The sequence below is a fragment of the Haliotis asinina genome, chromosome 4 (genome assembly GCF_037392515.1).
Source record: "Haliotis asinina isolate JCU_RB_2024 chromosome 4, JCU_Hal_asi_v2, whole genome shotgun sequence".
Taxonomy (NCBI): Eukaryota; Metazoa; Mollusca; class Gastropoda; order Lepetellida; family Haliotidae; genus Haliotis; species Haliotis asinina.
In genome coordinates, this window is record NC_090283.1 from 55,212,688 (window position 1) to 55,220,136 (window position 7,449).

The following is a 7,449-nucleotide window of genomic DNA, read 5'->3' on the forward strand; positions in this document are numbered from 1 at the left end:
ATTCATAATTATTGTATCAACATTGATTCAATCCCATATATCTCCAATTTCGACAACCGTACATTGAAAGTACAGTTCCCCTACTTTTTTGAATAGTTTATTAAACTCTTGAGACCTTGTGGTAAGTTCATTCGCTTGTGAGAGAGTACTTTGTCGTACAGACCCTGAAGTGTATATATCCAGGAAATCCCACGCAAGTTTAGAAAATGTGGCAAGTCTAGATTTTCATAGCTTCGGAAAGAAGAAAGTCTCAGGGCTCCATTTCATTATATTATTTTTTTTCTCCATGAACGTTTTTTCAGTAAAATATGTTCATTTCAGAGACTAGCTGTTAGTCTAGTGAGAGAGTTTGAGTTCAGGGTGTATCACGCTTCGTTTTCAGAGCATGTGGTAGAGGTAAAGGCTCGCGACTGATACACTCACAAATACCCCAGAAGAAATAATATAGAACATACAAACTAGTGATTGATATTATGAGCAACGATCTATCGGAGTACGACGTAATGCAGTCAACCACGTCGCCAAGCCATCCGATCCACTGTATCGCCTCTTACAGCCAAGGTCGGTGGGGTAGCCTAGTGGTTAAAGCGTCTGCTCGTCGCGATGAAGACCCGGGTTCGATTCCCCAGACGGGTACAATGTGTGAAGCCCGTTGTTGTCCTCCGGCGTGATATTGCTGGAAAATATCTAAAAGCGGTTTAAAACTACACTCTTTCACTCTTGCGACAAGCACACGATGGGAGCCAGTTCTAACTAACTCCTACCGAGAAATATTGCAATCACACGTGTATGACACGTGTTTACACACACCAACGGCAAGTCAGGACACGTAGACACTGATCCTGTTGGACATACAATCTGTCTTAGAACAATATCAAAATAACTTTCGCGTTAACAGATAGTTGACAAAACCCCGTTGCCTCCGAGCTACCAATATCTTATTTAAACATAAAGATAATATCAAACCCCAACAGTCGTGGTGTTCATGAAGTCAATTGCGGGGAAAATGAAGTGTTAACAAAGACAATCTAATTGTTTCGGGGCAAATTTGAAGTTTTATTTGGACTCATCGATCGAGTGATTCAAACTCGGCCTGAACCACTCACTAGTTCTGAAAATATTTCATACACTTGTTTTAACATACCTCTTGAAAAGACAATTCAAAGTATTTCTTGTACTGGATCGTGTTCATGTCCTTGTTTAAGCTTGCCATAGATTGTGTCAAGTTGTGATGTTACTTGATGTAATCAATCTGAGACTGGTTCCTCTGTGAACGGAATACAGTTTTATGCCCTCGTGCGATCTAATAACACCCTTACTGTCAATGTAGATAGACCAAATATGGTATTGAACAATGTATGCTTGAACTGTTTAGTGTACTAAACGTCAAAGAAACGGTATCTCCCTTCGTTATGACGGAGGTACCCGTCGTGATGCATGGCCGTCCACTCCTGTTTACAGTGACCTCAGTCTCTCTGTGGGGATGACTAAGTCATATAACCATGATACCGAGGCACCAGAGGGCGTTGGCAGCAGCATTGTATGTCGACCCCATCTGCACCATCCAAGTGGTCCTTTCGCTCGCTTCAGCTGTTAATTGTGGCATATTTCTCGTATTTGAGTATAATATCATGCATTCTAGTTTCTCCTTATACCATATAGAAGCATTCTACACGTAAAGCGGATGAAAAAATCTTGAATATTACTATGTTTTGGCGATTGATACTGCCGTGTGTAATTAGAAATAGAAAATGTTATCTTGCAAGCAGAAATGTTGACAAAGATCATTTAAGATTTTCCTACACCCTTTTTCACAATATCAAAGAAACGTTTTACTTGTTTTCACTAATACCAATGAGCAGAACATGTTTTAAAGGGGTGAAATCATAGGAATGATTCTTTCACAATTCCACACTATACAATATTTGTTTCTTGTTTTAATAGTTGATAAATGATTTATCTTTGTCGCAAAGCCGATTTTTTGTTCAACCCTTCTTTTCGACATGGTCATCTCCGTTAAGGGCATATGGTCGAAAGTAGGACAAGTTAATTCTCCGGAAAAAATGCATTTCACCTAAATGTGAAAGCATTTGAAATTTTCTTTTCGCGATTTGCATAAATCCTTCTAACATATCTTTGATGGTTTGTCAGTAATTCATAAAGGTAGGAGGGTAACGTTTTCTTCAAGCGTGTAGTGACAGAAATATGGACTAGACGCTGTATGTGTGACGGATGCTACCGTTGAAGGATGCAGGGCATGATGACCAGATTGTCATCCATTTAAATAGTTTTCGCCTTGTTGTTTCGTTTGTTTGTTTGTGTGTTTGTTTGTTTAACTGTAAGTATTGCACATGCATTCCTCGTTGTTATAATCTTGTTTATTGTTTAACGCCCTACTCAGCAATGATCGGCCGCCATATAGCTGGAATATTGCGAAGTGCGGCATAAAACTAAACTCATTCAAACTGTAAGTAATCGAGTCTGAAGCAGATTATCCAGTGACTGGCGTCATAAACATCGATCATGCACCAGTCGAGTGAATGAGTGGAGTTTTACGTCGCACCCCAGCTATATGGCGGCGGTCTGTAAATAACGAAGTCTGGACCAGACAATCCAGTGATCAACAACATAAGCATCGATCTGCGCAAATGGGAATCGATGACATGTGTCAACCAAGTCAGCGAGCCTGACTACTCGATTCCGTTAGTCGCCTCTTACGACAAGCATTGGGTTTGCTGAAAACCAATGGTAGGCAGATCTTCACGGGTTAGCTTCACCGATATATTTCCTCTCGTGCCCCGTGGAATATGTCCCGGTAGATATTCAGAATAAATGTATATTCTGAGCGATTACTTTATACATCTGTGTGAATATATATGTGAATCGAATGTGACATTTCTGAGAATTACATTTGTATCGAAATTAACGTGAAAAGGTTATTCTCAACTCATACAAAAACAAGAGTATATCATAATGCATTTCAACTCCCTTAGGAGTATGATTTGTATGTGTTGTGACAAGAAATACCTGGGAAAACATATGGTGAAATTATACTGTGTAGTGTTTGGAGCTCGTCACAAGATATAAGTGACGACAGGTTTATTGACCTACAACCCCGAGTTTATTAACACATAGTATGGAGTGAGTGAGTGAGTGAGTGAGTGAGTTTAGTTTTAGGACGCGCTCAGAATATTACAGGTATATGGCAGCGGTCTGTAAATAATCGAGTCTGGACCAGACAATCCAGTGACCAACAACATGAGCATACATCTGCGCAATTGATAACCGACCATTCTGAACCAAGTCAGAGAGCCTGACCACCCGATCCCGTTAGTCGCCTCGTTCGACAAGCATAGTCGCCTTTTATGGCAAGCATGGTTTGCTGAAGGCCTATTCTACCCAAGACATTCACTGATCTGTTAGTTTAAAAATAATGTAATTCAAAGGAGTCAAACCTCTACATTAAAAGTACAGCAGGCTTTGGGCATTCCACAGCATGTGAGAAATCTTCAGTTTAAGCCAAAACATCAGCTACAGCCATGACTAATGTTTTGAGAGTGTTGACATGCATAGTCGCCTTTTATGGCAAGCACGGGTTGCTGAAGGCCTATTCTATCCCGGACCTTCACGGGTCCCACAAAAGTAAATATTCCCAGATGAAAACAATACATTTCGAATAAACATTAATTTTCCATTTATATAACATGACCTGCCGTTGATTCTATCACATATTTGATTTAACAAAAACCATATTAAGTTAGAGAGATAGTATGCTCACAAAAACAAAGTTTATCCCTTAACCAGCACCCAGGATTGCAAGACAACAATTCTAAAATGCAATTTGATTTAGACTTTTAAACGTCGCTTTAAGATAGCCTAGTGTTCGCTGGTCACGCCGAAGTCCGGGTTCAATTCCCCACATAGGTACAGCGTGTGAAGCTCATATCTGGTGTCCCCCCGCAGTGATATTGCAGGAATATTACAGAGGTGGATAACTCAACTTACTCACTGACTACTGTTGACGGATTGACTGGGGTTAACTAAAATAGGATATATTAATCTTTTTAACCTACAGCCTCATTCAAAACACTCGGTGTGCTTTCTCCTGCCGCCAGCCCCATTTGATATTCGCGTTATCAAAACCAAATAAAAACTTGCATATGTAAAACATCAAACTCCTTGAAGCGTTTTTTTTTTCAAATTTACGTTTCAGTATCACCTTGATGCATTACAGCGATTCTCATATTCTCGTAATTAAGTTTTATCTAAAAGAACAAAGGAACAAAGGTAGATTTCTTGTAACTGAATGTAGAAATTCGGACACAGAACGTATTGCACTTTGGGCTTTGTTTCCTCCGGTTTCAGAACAAGTAGCAGAATAATTATTCTCGAAGCATTCGTAGCCTTACGAACGTCTTAAGTCCATTCTCAACACGCTGGCTGCGATTAAAGTTACGAATCCTTAAGGTTACGAACGTTTCGAGAATAAGAGCCGCGAGCATTCAGCAGAATTGTCCATGGTTGTAGACATCATTTTGCCGGTTGTTAATATTTTAATATATTAAACTAAATCGTGGGATAAGATTCGTAAAAATCAAAACATCTAATCTGTATTCATGTTCGAATTTCTGTGAAATTGTTTACTGGGAGGATTTTGTAAATGACGTCGGGTTGTAAATAATTCCATTTTGGGGGAAATTTTGAGAATGGCGGGTTACCAGGAGGGCAGGACATGCTTGTCCGTTTCATGGAACCCCTGGCATCATGACCGATGTTCAGTGTGACATTCCTATGATCGTCACAGCACTGTTCCTCCTTGCACCAAACGGAATCTGTTTCTCAAGATAGTCAAGACTGGGATTTCCTCCACGCTTGTAGTAAACACGATGATACTTTAATATGGAAACACGAGGGTAACACTCAAAGTTCTCTATGTTCCTGGGCCTAGATTTTCGAAGTTCTCTTAAGGTAGTCGTAAGTGTCATACATTAACTTTAACTTAGAAACTATATTAGCGCTAACAGAGCTTCGAAAATCTATGCCTTGGTATATACAATATGTCCAAAAATCAGGTTATATGAATTCCCCCCTCATTTACCAAAGTATTCAAGACAAGACAAGACAATCGTTTATTGTATTTTAGGCCACCGGCCCGTATACAAGAGAGTTGCATACAGCGTTGTGATACATGTTGTAGGTATATACATTAAGACATGGTTAATTGTAAGTGCTCGTTACGACGAATAAATGCATACTTAACATAGAGAGCTGGGTTATGAAGGGTGGATTCATTATTAGTTGTTAATATACTAGTGAAGGTCATCAATGATGGTTTCGATAGATAATATTCTGGGATATAGTTGTAACGTAAATCTTCATAAAACGGACAATCAAGAGTAAAATGTACTTCATCTTCAACTGAGGAATTGCATAAAGGACAAATTCTTTCATTCGTCCTGTGTTGGTCATTTCCGTCCATATCATGTCATAAACGCTTTACAAACATTGGGATACTGTCAACCAAATTTGGGTTTGTTCTACCAGTCGCATTCATTTTTTTAACGCTGCACCCAGTAAGTTGATATTCCAAGGCGAAGACAACACATGTCGAGTACAGAATACGCATCTCTATGCTGCCGTTGATTTTATCATGTCTGCTTTTCAACACAAACTGAAGTTCAGTGAGCCATTCCTATGACAGCTCTTTTTCCTCTTAGCACCGTATGGAATCTCCTTCCCGGGATAGTTGAGACTGGGATTTCCTCTACTTTATATAGTTACCATTGTGATACTTGATTGGGAAAGAAACTACTGACTATTAACACTTAACAAAGCTGAATCTCTGAACACCGAAGAGACCAAAAAAAAAAAAAAAAACGTATTCAAAAGAGCACTTTAGGTTCTCTGTGTTCCTCATATATGCAGGTACGTCTAAATCTCAGATTGTGTGATTTTGTTCTTTGCCACAAGTGAATCTATTTCATCAATGTGGTCTAGATAGTAATAATATTAAGAATCAAAAACATCTCCAAACAAAGCCGATTAGTGGGAAGACTCAAAACTCTTCCCATTTCTTCTTTCCGATAAACTGGTTATTGCATTAACAGGATAACCGAGCCATTCTGTAGAAACACAATCACGCTCTATGGCTCTTCGCTTTACAAGGTGTAAAGAAAAAACTCCATCTTGTACAGACGTCAATTTGTGAAACTCCTCCGTGGTGAAGTGGTTTTCTTTGACAAATTCAGTCTTCTAGGAAACTTACTAGATTACGTGTACCACACTTTGTTTCCCTTTTAAAACATTAATCTTTCAAGGGGTTGCGAAATATGGCGGTAACGGGCCGCAAATTGGTTTCTCTTTTCGAAATCGTATGCATGGGATGATGACCAAGTCTCGCCCCCATGTTAGTCGCTCTGAGAGAAAGCGTGACCTCGCGTCTAAATGGAATGGCTGAGGTCTTCAGTGACAAGATGGGTCCCTTATTCTTCAATCAACAACGAGATACGTTCTCGCGACCTCAAGAAATCAAAGAAACGTCGACTCCTTAAATACGGTTATTGTGTTATAAGTGTGCGCTCCTCGTCAAAGGATCTAATCTACATTTACGGTAGTTGAGCAAATTTAAACTGCTCAAGTCGACCTGTGTTAACACAACCGTCCCCATTCGGAGATCGCCTTATGAGAGAGGTAAAACAATTCCACCATTAATTGTTCTGGGAATAAGGTTTAACCGTCACCTACCATCCTCCTTTGCCTCAATGCTCGGAGAGGTCACAGTATTATCCGTGGAAAGTGTCAAATCAGCACTTAATCTGAACTATTGGGCCCTGATGGATTCATTAGTTTTTAAATGTTTGCTTCGCTAGGTTATTTGTGTCGCCGAATCGGTTCAATAGGTGAAAATGCTTGAACAGTATTAGATGTTAACAAAGTTAACATCTGATAATTGGTCCTAATGAAAGCCGGAGCGATTGAACCGGGAGAATGCCAGTTTGGCTTTATTGGACAAACCTGAGAAGAATTCCTCTCCTATGCTGATAATTAAGCCTTGTTAGAATGATTGATGTTTTTTGCATTAACAGACATGTATAATAGATAACGAGAGGAAGAGGGAAACGGATAGAATAATTCCACTTTACCGGCATTGCACCTGATGGCTGTTTAGACGGAGACGAGGATGTGTTGGTCCATCTCATAATTAGTTGAAAGGATGCTGATCTGGGGCTGACGCTATATGGCAAAGATCAAGTCATGATGCTGTTACGCTCGCAAACAGTCTGTTGTGTAATAGTTTTGGTTGTTTATTTTTTTAAAGTTCATAGTCTGTAATTGTGGCCGGGTTTTTCAGAGTCACCGCAAGTCCGTATCTAATTTATCGTACATCAGTTTTGTATGTACTGAATACACACTGTCATGGTGTACATATTGTACTGATTTCACTATCAC